Genomic DNA, 18,735 nt, shown 5'->3' on the forward strand with positions numbered 1-18,735 from the left:
GACAAAGCGCATTCACAGACACACGCACGCACACACACACACACACACACACACACACACACACCAGGAGACAATGCAGGGAAGCCCGGAATCGATCCACCAACCTTCTGGTTGGAAGACGACTGCTCTTCCGCCTGAACTACAGCTGCCTACCAAGTCTAAATTGACAATCAATGGTTAGTAGTTGTACCCTTAACTTTGAGCACAATTGGCCCTTAGAAGGGCTGAAAAATGACATACTTATAAAAACAATAATAAAGGACAGTGGTGTTTATTTTCACCTGATGCTCAAAGTTTAGACCACAAATTTGACAATATATGGCCGAAAATGTATTTTACTGCAAACAATGTTTAGAAATGATTTAGTTGCTGAAAGTGATCAATGCCATCTGTGTGTATTGAGTCAATGCATACATACTTTGGGTATGTCTTTTTTCTCAAAAGTTTTTTTTCTCAAAATATAGCCATGGCGTTTGCCAGGGATTTCCAAGGGAGACCATGTTGTTGTTTAATTGATGACAGGGGAGCAAGATAAAGTAGCATTGTGTAACTTTTTAACCTAAAAAGTACGTTTTTCTCATTCTGATGGCACATTGACATTCATTATAGACATTGCTGCAGCTGTTTTTGCTCAACAATGTCCAGAGAAGGAGAAACAAACCTTTGAATTTGTATCACTTTACAGCAGCATTTCACTGCACAGCATCACATGGCCATAAATGGATATCAACACACTGTCTGTCTTGAATGGATTTTGTGGCTGATTCAGCAAAGTAACGCAAGAAAACACTATCGAAGGAGAGAGAGAGAGATAAGACAAGAGTCAACATAAGACTGACCTTCACTGGCTGGAGAGAGCTCAGAGAAGAGACAGGTTGCAAGATAGATACCAAATTAGTCCTCATTAGGCGGAGCCTCTGTGAGATAATTTGCCCACGTTCAGCAGTGCACCCCCCCCCCCCCCCCCCCCCCTCCAACCCAAACACACACACACACACACACCTTATGTGATTATGTGTCTTTCTTATATGCATTATGAAATAAATGCTTAAAAGTTAAAATATTCAGAGCTTTGAAGGTATAAGAAGTGAATCTTTCATCTAATGAATGAACTTGCAGGTGACAGCCTGCAATGCTAAATATCAACCACTTGATGGCAGCAAAAAGAAAAACAACCAATGTGAATAGGTGCTGAATTAGTGGTTAGCAGGAAGACCTCCTCTAGGAGGCTGGACTGGATAATGCACTTCATTAAACACCGTGAGCTACTGACAGCTGGCAATTAGTTCATATTTTAGGCAGTAAAATAGGATAAAGAAAGGAGAGATTGACAAAAATAAGATGAACAGATGTTAGTTTTTGGGTCAGAGAAAGGTCACATGATCTGATTTTATTGCCAAAAACTTACTTTCACAGTCTGAAACTTGGTTTTGTTTTATTATAATTTTCCTTATCCTGCTAATTGAAAGGGCTTCCTACTAAAACCTACATGCCATTGCAAGACCTGTAAAAAACTAATTCCCAAAGCTTGAAAATAAGCCTTTTGTTTTTATTAATGTTACAAGAAAAATGTGCTAAAAATTCCACTGATAAAGACACAGCGTCGTAAAATACTTGGTTATTTAAATAACTGCTGCAGACAAGACATTTATAGCATTTTGAGCTAATAAAGTTTCTAACTCCTCATTTCCAAATTCTTGTCTCAATTTGACATCTGCTTTTAACGTCAACTTCAAAGGTTAGCAACCCAAACAATGAATCACATCTTCCACATTCTGTAATCCTGAAAACTAACACACAATTTCCTAAAAAAACAAAAACAAAACAAACAAAAAAAAAAAAAACAAGTTGTGAAGTAGCTTACGGGCTTGTACAAGCTTTCCATCTGTGTAATTAATCTAGTCTTTAAAGTGTCAGCATCCCAGATTTTGTCTATTGCCAAATTGTTTGGTGTTGAGGTTGTAGCTCTGCTTCCAGCCTATGTGGCCTCGGGGCAGGCAGGTAAGCGTAATGACAGGGCTGTGCCAGGTAAAGGTAGTCTGCTGGAGCTATCTGTTTCACAGTTCACACTCACATCTGGTTTCATCCAGAGAAAATATGCAGGACTTCCACACAGGAGCCACTTTCTCTCACACCTCACCTTACCCATCGCTCGCTGTACACCTCTGCTTTTGAATGCAGGAGATCCTTTCATCCTCAGGTTTATCTCTCCTTTTAGCCAACATCCCTCTACCATGTACCGGCCAACCACTTCCTTTTTCCAGCCTCAAACCTGTCTTCATTCTTCATTTCAGTTAAAGCACCAGCCACCTGTCAGCCAGTCTGTCAGATGTTAACTGTGCTCCAGTGAATCACTTTTTAAAGTCAATGTTTATGCGAAAAGTCCCACATAAAGACATATTTCAGCGGGTCATGGGTCGCCTTGTAAAAAAAGCTTTGAGTTCTTTCAAGTATTTATTTTTCAGGTCATGGGTCACTTCAACGGACTCAGCAGTCTGCCTGGTGTTAAGTAAAAGGTAAGAGGTGAAATGTTAGGTAAGGTGAAAAGATAGTTTGATTTCAATTTTAATTCTTCAATCCTTTTGGTGTCCAGGTTCTGATAACAGCTGACTCTGGATATATTTGTAAAAGCAGACTTTCCCCCATTTCTGTAAAGCTAATAAACATGAGACATGACTTCTAAAATCGAAACTTCAGAGGATCTCTTTGATGGTCAGCTGGTTAGTGTCCCTGACTGTTTGAGGGAGGAGGCGACCTCAGTTTCTGGATTTAAACCAACTTAGAATCTTTATTCTGTAACAAAGCATGGAAGATCAAAAAATAGGAGAGCAGAGATACAAGGGAGGATATGAAAGAGAGCTCAACATCAAATAAGTTCTCTACCAAATCAACTGATTGATTTTAGCTGCTTTGATAAACTTTTTCTTGCAAACTCTGGTTTCATCAACGTAGGATCTCAGTAATTAAAGGTAACAGCAGTGGTGAAGGTAAGTTACATATTTGCATGACAAAGGTTGGAGTCTGAAGAGATTTACTCACTTTGTGAACAAGCACCAAGTGGCCATTTAAAGAACTAAAGTTATACTTCCACATTGGCTTGGTATCAGGAAGCGAATGAATCCTTGTCTTGCCACATGTTCTCAAATATCTCAGGATCTTGCTCAGAAGGGATAGTAGGATTGATTGTGAGATGGACCGTGGGATCGGTCTGTGTCAGCTGACGTCCCACTCGGGATAGCCACAGTCGGTCGCCATGCTGGTTGCATCCTCGTAAACGACTGTTCATCGTCTTTGCTGCGTTATAATCTTTAATAAAACGGGAGTCTTGTGTTGTGTGAAAGACTGCTATAATAAGTCACATGATTAAAAAAAAAGGTAGAAAAGTAGGCCACAACGTTAGATTTGTTTGGTTTCCCACTTTTAAAAGAGGCTTTGGACAGCAGGTTGAGGATGTAATTGAGGCGTTGGAAGGCCTGGGTCGCAGCGATGAGGGAAGGACATCACTTCAACCACCATCTCCCTTCATGTGTGTTTGCTCTCGGCATTTTCATTAAGGCAAGTAGGAGAGTTTTTGTTGTTGCTGTTGTTTTTATTGTGTAAGTAATGTTAATGAATATACTTTATTTCGGCACATTTGGTCACGTGTCTGACACAGACCGATTAGGGCTCAACGGCAGTAATGACGGTGCTGCTCTAGTCCGTTGTGGTGAAGAAAGTGCTGAGCCAAAAGGCAAAGCTCTCAATTAACTGCTCTTATTTGTTCATACCCTCACCTATGGTCACAAGATTTGGGTATAACCAAAAGAATGAGATCATAGATTCAAGTGACACCCACTAAATAAACCCCAATAAACTTTTTCCAGAAGATAGCTGGGCTTAGCTTGAAACATCAGGTAAGGAACTCACACATCTGGAGGGAGCTTGGTGTAGAGCCATATCAAAAGGAGTTAGCTGAGGTAGTTTGGGGATCTGATTATGATGCCATCTGGTCGCCTACCCTTGGAGGTTATTTGGGCTTATCCTACTGGTCATAGACACCAGGGCAGACCCAGGACCCAACAGAGGGACTATATATCCTTTCTGGCCTTGCAATACCCTGGAATCCTCCAGGAGCAACTGGAAAGTGTCACTGAGGAGAGGGACGTCGGGTCTCTTTCATGAACCTGTTGCTTCCACGACCTGACTTTGGACAAGTGATGGAATAGGGATGGATGGATGTTTTTATGTTTTGTTTTGACTCCCAGATGTTACCATTGAAATATGTAACATTATCATAAATCATGAGCCATGTTTCTTTTTATTTTTTAACCTCTTTCCCCCTATCGTCTTTTTTTTTTTTTTTTTTAAAGGTAAAGTGCTTAACTATTTTACTAGGTATTACCATTCAGTGTTGGCCGTAGTTGCTTCCAAACAAATGTTCCAATAAAAATGACCATATAGATAATTTGTTCCTTTAAACTACCGCCCCTACAGGCAACAGGAGGGAAATTCAACTTATATGAGTCACAAATAACCGATCCTAAGAAATAATACAGCTGTTTTGTGTTCATTAACACACAGACAGTTTGTATGCAACTTTTTTGATATCACTGACAGGTGATCACTAATAATTTTCACCCCTCAGTATATGGTCAAAGCTGTTCAGTTAAACGCAATAGCAATTTTGACAATGTTGGTTTTAGGTTCTGTTTGTTTTATGTACTTGATATTCTGGCATTGCTTCCAAGCAAGCATGTAATAAATCCTGTTACCAAAGTAAGCACCAGTGTTTGCTTGGTCCACAGTTGCCAAAAAGTGAGGATCAACACATATCCATTCAACTCCATAAACATTTTAAATGGTCACCCTGGGTGACGTTTCAAAAAGTTTGGTTTCAGTGCCCAATACTGCATTTAAATCTGTATAAAAGTGTAAATGCTCAGAAAAATCTAAGGTTATCAAAATATGCATGATCATGTAATGGGCCTAAAATGCATTCTTTGTTACTTTTCTGGACTCCATTTTGATATTTTAAATGCAGTCACTTTCTCTGCCACAAGAGGTCACATATTCTTTGAACATAATTGTAGCTGTGCATTAAGGCATTACATGTGCTATGTATTTTTTCTAATTATAATATATGTAATAAGTAAGTTGTAAGTTGTAATAAAATCTGCCAAATTCACAGTTAAATGGTACAATAATTTCTGGGCCATGGCGTGTTCAGTATAAGACAAAAACAAATATTCACATTATGCCAATAAATACAGTTCATCAGAACTGCTGACTCATAAGTTCCAGTGTAAGTCAAAAGTATTGAGAATCACACATAGACAAATGCTATCAGTCTATTCTCTTGCCGGTATCTCTCCAAGTCCGGACACTGTCTTATTTCCTTGCCAGTTCTCATGTCTGTGTGTTTCAATGCCAGGTCTCCACCCAACTCTTCCAGACTAGCCATCCTCATCACCTTCCAGCAGACTGGTCAGTTTCTAGGCCCAAATCCCTTCCAGCACAAAGGGCACAATGGAGCCTATTCTGGGCTACTAAGCTCTTTGGACTTACTGCTCCCATTGGGCCTACCTCACTTCCTGATAGAGGACTGTGCTTGGACAGACAGATTCTGGCTACCATGCATGTGAAAACCAATGTGTGTGTGCGTTGTTCATGAATGCACACGCATACAAATATGAACACACACCCTCAGGCCCTCTGATGGTTTTATCGAGATGTATTGTTCTGAGGGCCAGAGGGTACTAAGGGGAAGATTTTAGCTGTCACACCGCATGCTCACTTGTGGACAATGATGGGCGAAATGTGGCGGGAGGGGCTGGTGAATGTTGGGTCTTTGGGCACAAGTTTAATCAGCAGGGTAGTGCAATAACCCAGTGACAGCTTGGATCAAAAGCAAACACATGAATCGACAGAATCTCAAATGCCCTTGACAAAAAAACAGCACTTCTGATGCTGTTAAGCATGAAAAATGTGAAAATGGTGAACTGACACCTCTGTAAATGGGAATGTTTAGGCTGTGTTATTTGTTTTCTCCTATTATCAGACTACCAACCCAAACACCTTTCTGTACTTCACACGTTTGTCTTGCTCAGTAATAATACAGCAACCGATGACAGGGCCAAAACAGTGTCCTAGTTTGTTTGTATTTTATGTAAAACTGACAGATCCCTATCCCTATTACCTATAACCTTATCTTAAAAAGTACTCAACCACACTTTTTTATATAAGAAAACTCCAGGGAATATGGATAATGTACTAAAACATTAATATTTTTGGCTTCATGTCCTAGGTCAGGGGTGGCCAACGTCGGTCCTCAAGAGCCACAATCCTGCAGGTTTTCCAAGTTTCCCTGCTCCAACACACCTGATTTAAACTAATGAGTCATTGTGCAGATCCTTATAGGCTGTTGGATCCATTTAATTTGAGTCAGGTGTGCTGGAGCAGGGAAATTTGGAAGACCTGCAGGATTGTGGTTCTCGAGGACTGATGTTGCCACCCCTGTCCTAGATGATGGATTTTACTCACATTCTCTTAAATCTCATGCGCAGTTAATTTTATGAAATCAATGAGGGAAAAATTATGTACACTTGATATATTCAGGGAATTCCTTTGCAATTCCTTTCTTCAGATATAAAATCTAAATATGCTGATGATGTGATTTTGTTGCTGCTGTACTCTTTCTTATTATTTGCACCATCACCAGAAAGTTAGTAAATTAAGCAATAAAACACTTTGGTATTTCTTGTCAAAGATAAGGGCAATCCTATTTCAGTCTTGGAAGCCAATTAAATTATAACCCTTTCATTTACCAGCTGGGCCTCATTGGTGAAAAATAAAAGATGTTTTAAGCATCTTAATAAAAGCACCTCAGCCTCCCATCGGTGTGTGCTGACACAAATTAAGCCATTCACAGGGAATCAGTGGATTTTTAGGTCTTTTCAGGTTCATAATTTTAAAGATCTTTAATTCAAAATGAGTCTCAAGTTTGTTTTTCTTTTCACCGTTGTACATCTTGATGATTTTGGTCATCACTGTAGTCCTGCAAGGTGGCTTGTATGATGGGTCATTGGATGCAGTTTGCAACTCCTCTGTTAACCCCTCGTCTTCCACTATGTTTATCAGCCTGCAGTTCATTGCTATCCACCTAGCAAGCACATTAGTCAGCTTGTCGGTCGCAGACTTGCTTATATGCGGGGTGTTCTCCTGTTTAGTTTGGCGAAAAGCTTTGCTATGGCTAACTAACTTGCTAACGTCTTCGCTGCTAACGTTAGCTGTGGCTGCACTGCGACAGGGTGCTTTGTGTTGATGTGGTAGGCTAAACTTGGGCTGCTTCGTTGGTAAGCAAAATCCTTCTTACAAAGAAGGCATATCACTCTACCTTTATCAATGGTGCCGTCAGAACATTTTTGAAAAGTAAATTTCCCATTCATCGGACCAACAACTCTTACATGCTCCTCCATTTTCACGTCTCCCACTAACGACTCCTGACCTTGTCCTCCCAACTATGACGCAAACCTATCAGCATTTTAGACAAGCCTAAACGCAATAACAGCCAATCAATGTCCACTTTAGGGTGTAACTGACCTTTGTTTTTGTTTTTTTAACCCCCGTTATATATATATATATATATATTAACAAAACAAAAAAAAAAAACACAACTCGCATACAGTAACAGTAAAATTAGAGATTAAAAATAGATTAACGCGATTAAAAAACATAACCAAATACGACTGTAATTAATTGATCGCAATTAACGCAATAATTTGACACCCCTACATAAAATAGTAAAACATCACAGGTAAAATAACAATGCAAGTAAGACCTGTCTGACATTTCAAATATATCTAGTTTTCTATATATAAAAAAGTACATCCTCAAAATTAATAAGTCAGAATCATGCCTTTATAATTATGTTAACTGTTGCAGATTTAATGCTGCCACAAGGCCTCCCAAATGCATGGGAACACCTGGAAGGAAGACATCAAAGTCCTTTTCTTAGCAGTGACCTCTAGTTGCAAAGTGCCATCACCATGTCACATGAACATGGTTACTGTCAAACTTTATTCAATGCAAGTAGATGAAAATTTGATTTCAGTGAAATTGATATTTATGAAGCCAAGCTGATCAATACATTTTCTAACACCTACTAACATACCAGAAGTGTTCCTTTCTTTCTTCCACAGACTGGATGTTTTTTTTCCTCAGACAGATTCCCACCCCTCCTTTGCACCTCAGACTCATTTGGTTGAGGAGATGGCTGCCATTAAACAAACAACCTGTTCTTTCTTTTTATCCAGGTGCTTTCCCCCCCAATAAAAATCCCATTAGTGGTCAGCCGGGCGCAAGGTCCCACGGTGATGATGTCACAAAGGGGCTGTGTTTTCTCAGCTGTTGGACAGGAAGATTGTAACAGCAAGAGAAGGCTAAGTTTGGGCTGAAATCGAATTATAGTGCTTCTACAGATGTTTTCTTTCAATTTGGAAGCACTTCCATGAGAAAGCGTGAACAAATTATTTCTTTGTTAAAGGCATAGTTTTCCATAGAGATGAGCTTTATTAAATCCTGCACATATATCTTTTATAAACTCTGCACAGCAACTTATCCCCTGAAAACTTGAAACTAAATTGTTTAATTGATATGTTAGACTCCTGTGTGTCCACCCTGAAAATTAGCTTAAGGTGATGACAACTGCTGAGAGCAAACAGAACATGTAATTACCATGTAAGACCCCTGTAAACCTTTAAAACCAACATACAGATGTGGCTGCCAAAGTAAGACAGTTAATGACGTCTGGTAATGGCTCAAAAATCAATTACTAGTTAGTTACAAGTTATTTAGTAGATTACACAAAAGCAAATGAAAAACATGCTTTTAAAACACCATTTGCTTGATATACTATCACCCTTTTGACTGTCATGGTTCATGCTACAGAATGTTTTGGGAAAGAACAGTAAAGATGGAGTCTCTAAATCAGTTAAAAAACAAAACAGATGTAGGGTAGCAGGAAGGTTAAGAGATAAAGAACGATGAAAAATATATCCCAGTACAACAAGTAGCGGTGACTGAGGGGACACTGACATATTTAAAATAGCCCCCAAAAAAAGTATTTAAAGAAAACCTTTAACCTCACTGAAAAATGTACTGCCATGTAAAGAGGGTTCTCTTGTCAGGTATTTTTAACCTAACAAGTGTTTGCAGCATTTTGCATTCTCCATCGATGTTGTAAACCAGGGCTACTCAATTCGGTCCTACAAGGGCCGCAATCCAGCAGGTTTTCCATGTATCCCTGCACCAACACACCTGAGTCGAATTAGGTGGCTCTAACAGCCAATCAGGTTCTACACAATGACTCATTAATTTGGCTCAGGTGTGTTGGTGCCGGGATACATGGAAAACCTGCTGGATTGCGGCCCTCGTAGGACCGAATTGAGTAGCCCTGTTGTAAACTGTTTTATGACCTCTGGCTGCATTTGATGCCAACTATGAACTCACAATTAATACCTTGGCGCTGGGTGAAAAAACAAAGAAGAGGCCGTCTGCCAACTGTCAGCCACAACAATTTGAAAAGTAATTATTTCATTACTTTCATTTTGCTACCCAAAATCTACAAATATACTACTACTCTTACAGAAACAATTAATTTATTTTCAAATAAAATTAACAGCACTTTATATACGTAGATGCTGACATCAGTTGGGTTTCTTTTTTTTTAAATTTGACACCTGTGGCAACAAAGACAGACAAAAATAAACTAAATAACATATAAATATTTCATATTTTACTGCAGAGATAAAACCCTGTTTTCAGCTTTCTTTGCTTATAAGAGAGGACATGCAGTCACGTTAACCAGTGCTGAGGTGTTCCTCTCCATAAGCAGTTTGTTAATACCCAGCTGCTAATGTTTGCATTTGTTTGTGTGTGTGTGTGTGTGTGTGTGTGTGGTTGGGGTAAATAAATATAAATATTTATTCCTTCATAAGATAGAGAACACAGTGGAGGCTCCCATGGTAGACGTCATGAATCTGACACCCACCCATACAGTGACTGAGAAGCCTTTGATTGCATACCTCATACCTTCATATCACAACAGAATAGAAATTAAATTCATTTTTAAGTTAAAACTTACAGTTTAAAGTTGAAAAATAAGATATTCAACACTTTCAAACGTAACTGCACATCCTGCACAACATTTAAAGGCAACAAGCATTTAACAGCATCTTGGTGAGGTTGAGCTTCAGTAACACGCAGGGCAGCGAGCTGCTGCTGAAAAGAATATCTCAGTGTGTGGAAATGTGATAAAACAACTGTGACTTCATATCACAAGAGACTATATGCTCACTAATGATCAGTTTTGTACATTTCATTTGTGTGCTTGGCATTCGATCGCCCAGGTTTAATTTGTACTCTGAAAGCAGCAGTTAGGATAAACTGGATTCCTTAACTTCAGGATTTATTCTGTACATTATCTGAGCAGATGAGGCTGGAATTAAGATTGGATGAACAAGAATAGAACTTTAATTCCTGAAACTATGGAAGCAATTTTCTGTAAGACTGTAAATTTCTATCTAAAACCAGCATTTGCTGTTTTATCTGTGTCAAGATGCATGTAGTGGTTCCTCTACGCAGCTTCTGGTCCAATGGAAAATATATATTCAACAATGGTGAGTTGCTGCTCTTAAATCAATTTATATCTTGACCTAATAGTGTACAACCAGTCAGGGCAGATGGCTGGCCTCTGAGTCTGGTTCTCCCCCCACTGTCACCCACATACATGGTATGACTGTGTGGAAGGATAGCCCCTTCATTAAGGTGAATGTGCTCTACATATTGTGACACTGTTTATTTTTTTAAGTTGTATTGATTTTCTTTTGGGGAAAATCACTAACACCTCTCTCTGAGGTCCTGCTGGGTGTGGCTTCATGGACTGCACAAATGAGGGCAGCCTAAGGACCCAAGCTGCTAGGGATTATTCAATAATCACCTGATTAGGCTGAACCAAAAAGTCAGAGTAGAGAGGGATGGAAGTGAAAGGGGGTTTTGATAAATTTGTTTTCTGTGAATGTTACTATTACTTTTCTGTTATGTATTTAAGTTTAGTTAGTCACAATGTATGTAGTATGGAAATAATTTCAGGGGATTAAGCGCTGTAAATAGTTGTTTGTCTTTAGAAAAGTGAGGGACACGTGCTTTCAGTAGGATCATTATTTGTGACGTGTGATGTTATGACAGGGACGAGGGGGCCGCTGAGGCGAGGCAGGCAGGCTGGATGAGTGACTGATAATGTTGAAAGCAACTGTGGTGATGCCTGCTGTGAACCATCCTGCCATTGGTGAGAAGTTTGTAAGAAAAAAAGACAAAAAGCCACTGAAAAATTCAGAGCTCTAAAAAGTGACTGTGGAGATTTTGTCATTCATGTGAGATGCTTCACCCTTCAAGACTGCTGACTGTTGTCCCTGTTTTGAGGGTTCCTTAACACCCCAACACATGTTTAGGATAAGGATAACTGCCTTGAAATTATCTCCATTACTAATTTTTACTTGTTGTGAATTAGTGCTGAATAAATAAACCTGATTTTATTAGATTAATTTTAGAAGTGTTATCTAACGCCAGATAACATGCTTCCACCATAAATTATGCACTAAAAGAACAAATACTCTGACCGGCTTAAAGCTAACAAACCCCTGTTGATGGTAAAAGCTGGTCAGCTGCATCACTGCCATAAAGAAAATGGTTAAGAATCAGGTAACACATTAAGTTTGGGCCCTGCAACCCTTTGGTCCCTCTACATAAGCTCATGTCATTATACTTACAAGGATTGCACAGAGGCCATTTCTTACAGAGACACCAAGTTGCTTACCACAAATAAAGAAAAGTCAGATGGGTTTAGGGCAACTGCTTTAAATAGAAATTCTCTTTGAGTTCAGACACATTTGCTTTTGATCTTCCAGTTTGATCTCAGGAGGCAGACACCCTCCCCACCTTTAAGATCAGCCTTCAAACCTTCCTTTTTGATAAGTCTTACATTTGGGGTGGTTTAGCCATTTTGATCTCGCTGCTCTTTATTTATCAGAAATACTTGAATAAAGTATTTCTGATTCTGATTTTCCATGTATGACAGTAGTGGAATCATTGTCTTGTATTTCTCTTCTCTCTCAGCAGGTTGTAGTCCCTGTTGACTCATCTTTCCTGTCCTCTTTAACCCAACTCCTTTAAGTATTTTCCTTCCTGTTAAAAGGGACTTATTTCTTATCCACTGTCACACACTACCTGGATTAATGGAGGCCACCAATTTCCTTTTTAAGGGAAATAATTTTTGTGAATTGGCTTTTATGAGCACATTGATTATAAATGTGTGGGGGACCCACAGGAATGTTGGGCATACTGAGATGGGTGGTGGACTGTGGACTGTAAACATTTGGCATTCACTTCTCTCCTTTCTAAAAATGTGTTTAAGTTGTTTAATTGTTTATCTTGAAAGTGTGTTTAATTTGATTATTTGTTCATTCAGATTTAGTATACAACAATTACACTCACATCAATAACTGTAATTGTTTGGGAGGATATGTAAAAGAATGAGTAAACTCACTCAGGCACCTTAGGCAGCTTAGCCCCAATAGCCTGCAGTGTACAGCTAATATGCTTGTGTTTCTGTGTTGAAGAAATAAAAGAGAAGCAATGTTTTTCACACTCATGCACACTTGGGAGTCACTTTGTTCAAGTGTGCAACACTTGCTTTAATTGGATCACAATGAATTGGCTTGAACTGATTATGTCTGTAAAGTGCCCAGAGACTGTTGTGAACTGGTGCTACGCAAATAAAGCTGAACTGAATTTTATTGTATAATCCATCTAAAATATCTTGCATTAAACTACACATTCCCCCCTTGAAATCTTTAACATATCTGTGACACAAGAAATTCTATCTGTTGAAGGAAAACAATAGTAAACAATAAAGCTGTTTCCAATAGCAAATAGTGACTTGAGCTTCAACCTGCAACAGCGATTATTTCCCCACATACATAAAACAACATCAGATTTGATTTTATTTAAGATAAAAATTAGACCCATGTAGCCCAGTATTACTTGCTGAAACAAACAGTCACTACATAACCACAAACTCCAACTGTGGTTAAAAGAAGTTCCTGAGGGAGATATGTCAGGGCAGCACAGAGCATTATAATCTGAAAGATGATGCTCTTGTGATGTTAACTTGTATTTCTGAACTTGTGAGGTTTACTTACAAGTAAAAGAAAAACATTAAAACCACCACTGGACCAAGCAGGTTGATGGAGAATGAGAAAGAAGAGACAGGAAAAGGATAAAGAGAGTGTCTGAAAGTAACTTAAAGCCTTTTCAATGCCTCCATACACACACACACACACACACACATACACACACACACACACACACACAATGATCCTTTCTGTCTGTCAATCTGAGTCTATGGTCGTGATGCTATTAACCTCCTGGTCTACGGTGGCTTTGTGTAGGCTGTAACCTTTGACCTGTGCAAGACTTAACGTTGTGTTTGGTGATGGGGGCTGGGGACACCTATAACCGTTGGGTGTGTGTGAATATGGAGATGCCGAAGTTCAAAGCTATCATTTCAACACAAACAGCAAGACGAGCGAGGTTTTGTTTGTCAGGTTGTTGTGGACAATGGGAAGGAACATGGCTGCTCTATCTCCACTTCACTAGTACATGCATGCAAGTGAGCTAAAGATGAAGCCTAAACAAAGCCCCCCGCACACCATTTTTAAACGGGCACTCCTGCACCAAAAGGAGTGAGATAGATAAAATACCACACGGGGGCCCAAGGCTGTGTTTTTATGAATGTGAGTGTTGGGAAGGGGAATGCTTGGGTGACAGGCTGCTGCTGATAAGACTGTCCTGTCCATTAGTGCGACTGTAAGGTACATTACCATACAGGTCAGATATACACATGCAGATATTACCAAACATGTACATTCAGAATTCACAAAAATATTCATGAAACTCACTCAACGAAGCCCAGATAAGCTTCACAATCACATGAAAGGAAAAGGAACCGATAGGCTGGAGATGTACTGAAAGATTAGGACACAGAAGACAGAGAGACAAGGATCAAAGTCGTCATTCATGCTTATCTGAGGGTCATTTTACTTCTTGCACTATCTGTGAAAATCTATACCTGTGTGTGTGAGTGTAAGGGTGTATGTTAAAAAAATTTATCATGGTGTATTCTTCATTAGCTTCCTGCTCACTCTGCTGTTTTGTGATGAAATTAAAGGGTCATTAAAAGACTGTTCTTCATAGAAAAAAAGACATATTGGACATATGTACATATGTATGCCAATATATGAAGTGACCACTTGAAAGTATTCAGTAAGTGATAGAATAAAGCATTTTATGAATGGATATGCTTAAAACTCAAAGGCTGTTATGAACAAAATTGATGCATAAAAAGCCAAAAATCTGGATGCTTGTGTAAGTGTCTCATCTGCATTCTCTTGTTATTCTGATCCTAATAACTGTGTGAGAATTTAACAGCTTTATAAGGATAGTTATGAACTTCTACCCACCCGAGTTAGACAGATCAATGGGCATCATCTAAATTTACATTCTCTTCAGCACGTTATTTCTTCCAAAGTCCTGGTTTTCCAATTGTCTAAAACAGTTTTTTGAAATTGGACTGGAGACATTAAGACAATAGTTTGTTGGGAAAATAAGTCAAACACTTTATTTATACCTTTATTTAACCAGGAAGTCCCTTTGAGATTCAGAATCTCTTTAACAAGAGAGACACTATAATCTGTTCAGAAAATCAGGTTAGAGCGGGGGTTGTCAAAAATGAATTGGAAGTGATGTTTAAAGTGATTCCGTGCATGGAAAACCGAACCAGTTCTTAGTTTGAATCAACTTACAGCTGACTCTCGCACCAGCCCTGAACCAGCACTAGAACCACTTTAATCCAAACTGGAGCAATGGACTGGACCAGTGTTGGAGGCAAACTAGACCCTGGCAGGCACGACCAGCCTTTCATAAATGGGAAAGCAATTTTATGTGTGTTGAATATTTTAACAAGCATCATGGTTGGTTTTCGTATCATTTTGTAGTGCCCATCATTCTAGTTCAGATCGCATTTGCTTAAAATGATTTAAATTATTTCCATCTTATTTCAATCTTTTTGGATTGTACAACTGAGATCAACAACATATAAATGATGAAATTGATTTTTCTCCTGCTTTTTGAGTGATGTTTATCCATGTAAACAGCGTGGCTGTTTTACAAGCTGAATACTATATCAGTGTGATCATGATACGATATCATATTGTGAAGTTTATAACAATTCAATGTTTGGTGACATAAAGTCCGCTTAGAAATTTATTTGATTTCATTAACAAGCCATCGATTGATATGAGATTTAAGCTGATTTAAGACAATTTATTTAATGTCAAATCACAAAAAAGCAACTAAAGCTTCAAAACATAATTTAATTCGTTATGGAAGCGATTAAAATTAAAATGGATTAACAGAAATGCTTTTTCTTTTTCAGAATATAGCTGCATTTTTTGACTCATAAATAAAATGAATAATAAATAATACAAACTGCATTTTCATTTCTTCTCCTAGACTGCTCATTTTGTAACTGAATTAAAATCATTAAGAAAAGGACATTTAAGATTAAATTTTCCAACCATGCCCCAGCAAACAGGTACCAAAATTCAATTTGAATTGTCAAATTTGAATATTAAAATGCATTAGCAGAAAGGCTTTTTCATTTCAAGGTCATAGGTGCATAATTTGACTTGTAAATAAAATTAAAAATAGAGTATCCAAACTGTGTTTTATTTTCAACTTCCAGGGCTCCAGACTAACTTTTTTTTTTACCAGGAGCACAGTGAACCCTAATTTAAATTTTTAGGAGCGCAAGTAGAAAATTTAGGGGCGCACACTGAAATCACCTTATTATAGCACCTTATTATAGCAAATATTCACATTTCCTCTCATTTTCACTGTATTAGTGATAATCACTTTCTTTTTTTGCAGTTGACAAAAAAAAACCCATCTTACTGGCCGCACTAATACAAAACAAGTAGACATAGAACTTGTCAAATCAAATCAGATTTGCTGATTTGATTTGACATTCACTTTGTAGTCGAAGCGGAAGGGCATCTTTGTCACCACCATCCCCCATAGGGCATGGTATGACAGCTTCAGGGACTGATACTCCTCTCCAGAGCCCTCAATATACTCAGAGTCGCAACACTCTCATCGACTCCCGTGTACAAAAAATGGCGCCGCACTTCCATGTTACTGTAGACGTTCAATAGTTCCAAACACTGGATCAGACTGCGGCCATCGCCAATGCATTCCATTCGTTTTCAGAGGTAAGTCGATGCAATATCAGTCTTATAAGTCACGAAAATGCATGTACATTCTGTCGGACGTCCTGCAATAAATTAATTATGTCTGTTCCATGTGATAAGTTTTTGTTTAAATGTATTTTGCCTTTCAATCAATCAATCAATCAATCAATCAATCTTTATTTATATAGCACTTATATAGCAGAAATTCTAAAAGCCACAGGCAGCCAGTAAAGAGATCGGAGTACTGGTGTAATGTGCTCCCACCGTTCGGTCCCCGTTAATAAGTGGGCAGCTTTTTTTTTTTTTTTTTTTTTTTGTTTGTTTTTTATTCTGTGTGTGTGTTTCTGCTTTTGTAAAAGCTGTAGGAAATTTTCTGGTGTGTTCATGTACAGGTGTAACAGTTTGTTGTCTGGTGATGGTGTGGATTGAAGGGTCGTTTCCTTCTGTCTGTGATCTTTTTGTCTCCTTTCTTCTTTCCCTTTTGCTCTTTTTGCTATTTTCTTTTTCTGTCCCCTCCGGTCAGGTCCAGCAAGATTACATAGATTCCTTGATTCAAAGTAAATAAATAAATTAATGAATCACATTATCAAGAGGAGCCTTACCCATAGGCCTCCCCTTGGCAGAGCAAATTTGTTCAGCACGATACAGCAACCAGATTATCATTTTGCTTGCTATGATGCTGGACAGGACAAGTTAAAAAAAAAAAAAAATCAGTGGGCAGCTGAGTTCTGAATCCGCTGCAGACAGCGGAGGAGAGACTGGTCAATCCCAGAATAAAGAGAGTTGCAGTAGTTCAGTCTATAGAAAATAAAAGTGTGAATGACCCTTTCTAGGGCATCACGGGGAAGGTAAGGCTTGATTCTACTGATAAGCCTCAAGTGATAAAAACCAGACTGGACTACTGCACTGACCTGCCTGTCAAATTTGAGGTTAAAATCAAACAAAATTCCAAGATTTTTAATAAAAGGACTAGTAAATGAGTCCAGGGAGCCAATAACACTGCTGCATCCTGTCAGCAGGTCACATTTCCCAAAAATCTTCTGCTGATTTAGAAGACAGATAGATTTGGATGTCATCTGCATAACAGTGAAATGACACATTATATTTTTAAAGATGGACCCCAGAGGAAATAAATATAATGAGACCATAATAGGGCCCGGGATGGAGCCTTGAGGTACCCCCATAGTTAAGGGCCTCAGAAGAAGAGAAATGACCAAGGTGGACTGAAAAACTCCTATTTCTTAAATAGGACTCAAACCATTTGATTACCATGCTGTCAATTCCTACAGACTGTTGCAGACGCATTAATAAAATGTCATGATCCACCGTGTCAAAAGCAGCAGTGAGATCGAGGAGAATTAAAACAGCAGAGGCTCCAGAATCAGCAGCTAAAAATACATCATTGCACCCAAAGAAGGTTTCAGTTTCAGTGCTGTGAGAAGACCTAAAACCAGACGGGAACTTGCCTTTGTATGTTATGATCTTTTACCCCATTACCTCCCAGCTTTTTTGTTTAGTTTGAATAAGTGTGGTCACATATTTATTTCAGTGTACTGATCAAGTGCATTGTTATTCATAGATTCATAGAATTTGTTGTTCAATATGACTTAGGTTAGTGGAAATGTATTAAAACTTAATAAAAAGGTATTGTTCTGTCACCTCTGTAGACATAACATACCTTACACAGTTTCTTATTGTTGCTTATTCGTGCAGCTATATTAAAATTCCTGCTGACCGTTACAAGCCACCTCTTCCTCTGTTATGGGTCCCTTGGAAATCCATACACTGGGAAGCCTCTCAGACTGGTTGGAGCATCTAAATGCTGCACAGTTCACCATGATTGACTGTTTTCTTGTCTGTAAAATGTTATATATATAACATATAATAGAAAATCATAGAGTGGTTGACCTGTTACTCACTATCACTCTTTTATCTTCCCTCTTTACTCTTGCATTACTTTTTCACATATACTTGTTCACTTATTTGGTAATACTCATTGATATTAGCTCATGTAACAGCTGTTCTACATTTATGTTCTGTACCTAATTTAGCCATTACTGTCATGTAAAAAATTCTTTATTCAGGAGCAGCAGGCAGGAAAACTGACATCCATCAGTTAGAGAGACAGTGCAGATTTGGACTTTTAAATAAAAAACATTGAAATGCAGCTGAGAGACACAGTCCTCCCTGAAGGGGATCTTCGGTGTTGTCTGCATTGTGTTTTTAAGTACTGTCCATACTTCTGGGATAGTAAATGCTACCACACAGCTGGCTTTAATAGATGAAAGTAAGCCCTAACAACCTAATCATTTAACCTTACAAAGTAAATTATAAGGATGGTTAGCAGTAAGAAATATAGAGGCTAATGAGGACCATCATTTCTGGTCTTGAA

The 18,735-nt window shown here is 38.6% G+C and overlaps 1 protein-coding gene across 8 annotated transcripts in view; it reads right to left on the minus strand.

The window, feature by feature from the left end:
• col4a6 (collagen, type IV, alpha 6) overlaps positions 1-18,735 on the minus strand; it is a 202,156-nt gene that overhangs the window by 64,384 nt on the left and 119,037 nt on the right. Inside the window, exon 1 of one of the 8 annotated variants that reach the window (XM_041986708.1) lies at positions 13,995-14,012. The exons of the other annotated variants lie outside the window; for them this stretch is intronic. The gene's annotated coding sequence lies outside the window, so the exon portion shown is untranslated. Of the gene's footprint in view, positions 1-13,994; positions 14,013-18,735 lie in introns of those variants that run through there. 8 annotated transcript variants of the gene reach the window in all.

The sequence above is a fragment of the Melanotaenia boesemani genome, chromosome 5, assembly GCF_017639745.1.
Source record: "Melanotaenia boesemani isolate fMelBoe1 chromosome 5, fMelBoe1.pri, whole genome shotgun sequence".
Lineage (NCBI taxonomy): Eukaryota > Metazoa > Chordata > Actinopteri > Atheriniformes > Melanotaeniidae > Melanotaenia > Melanotaenia boesemani.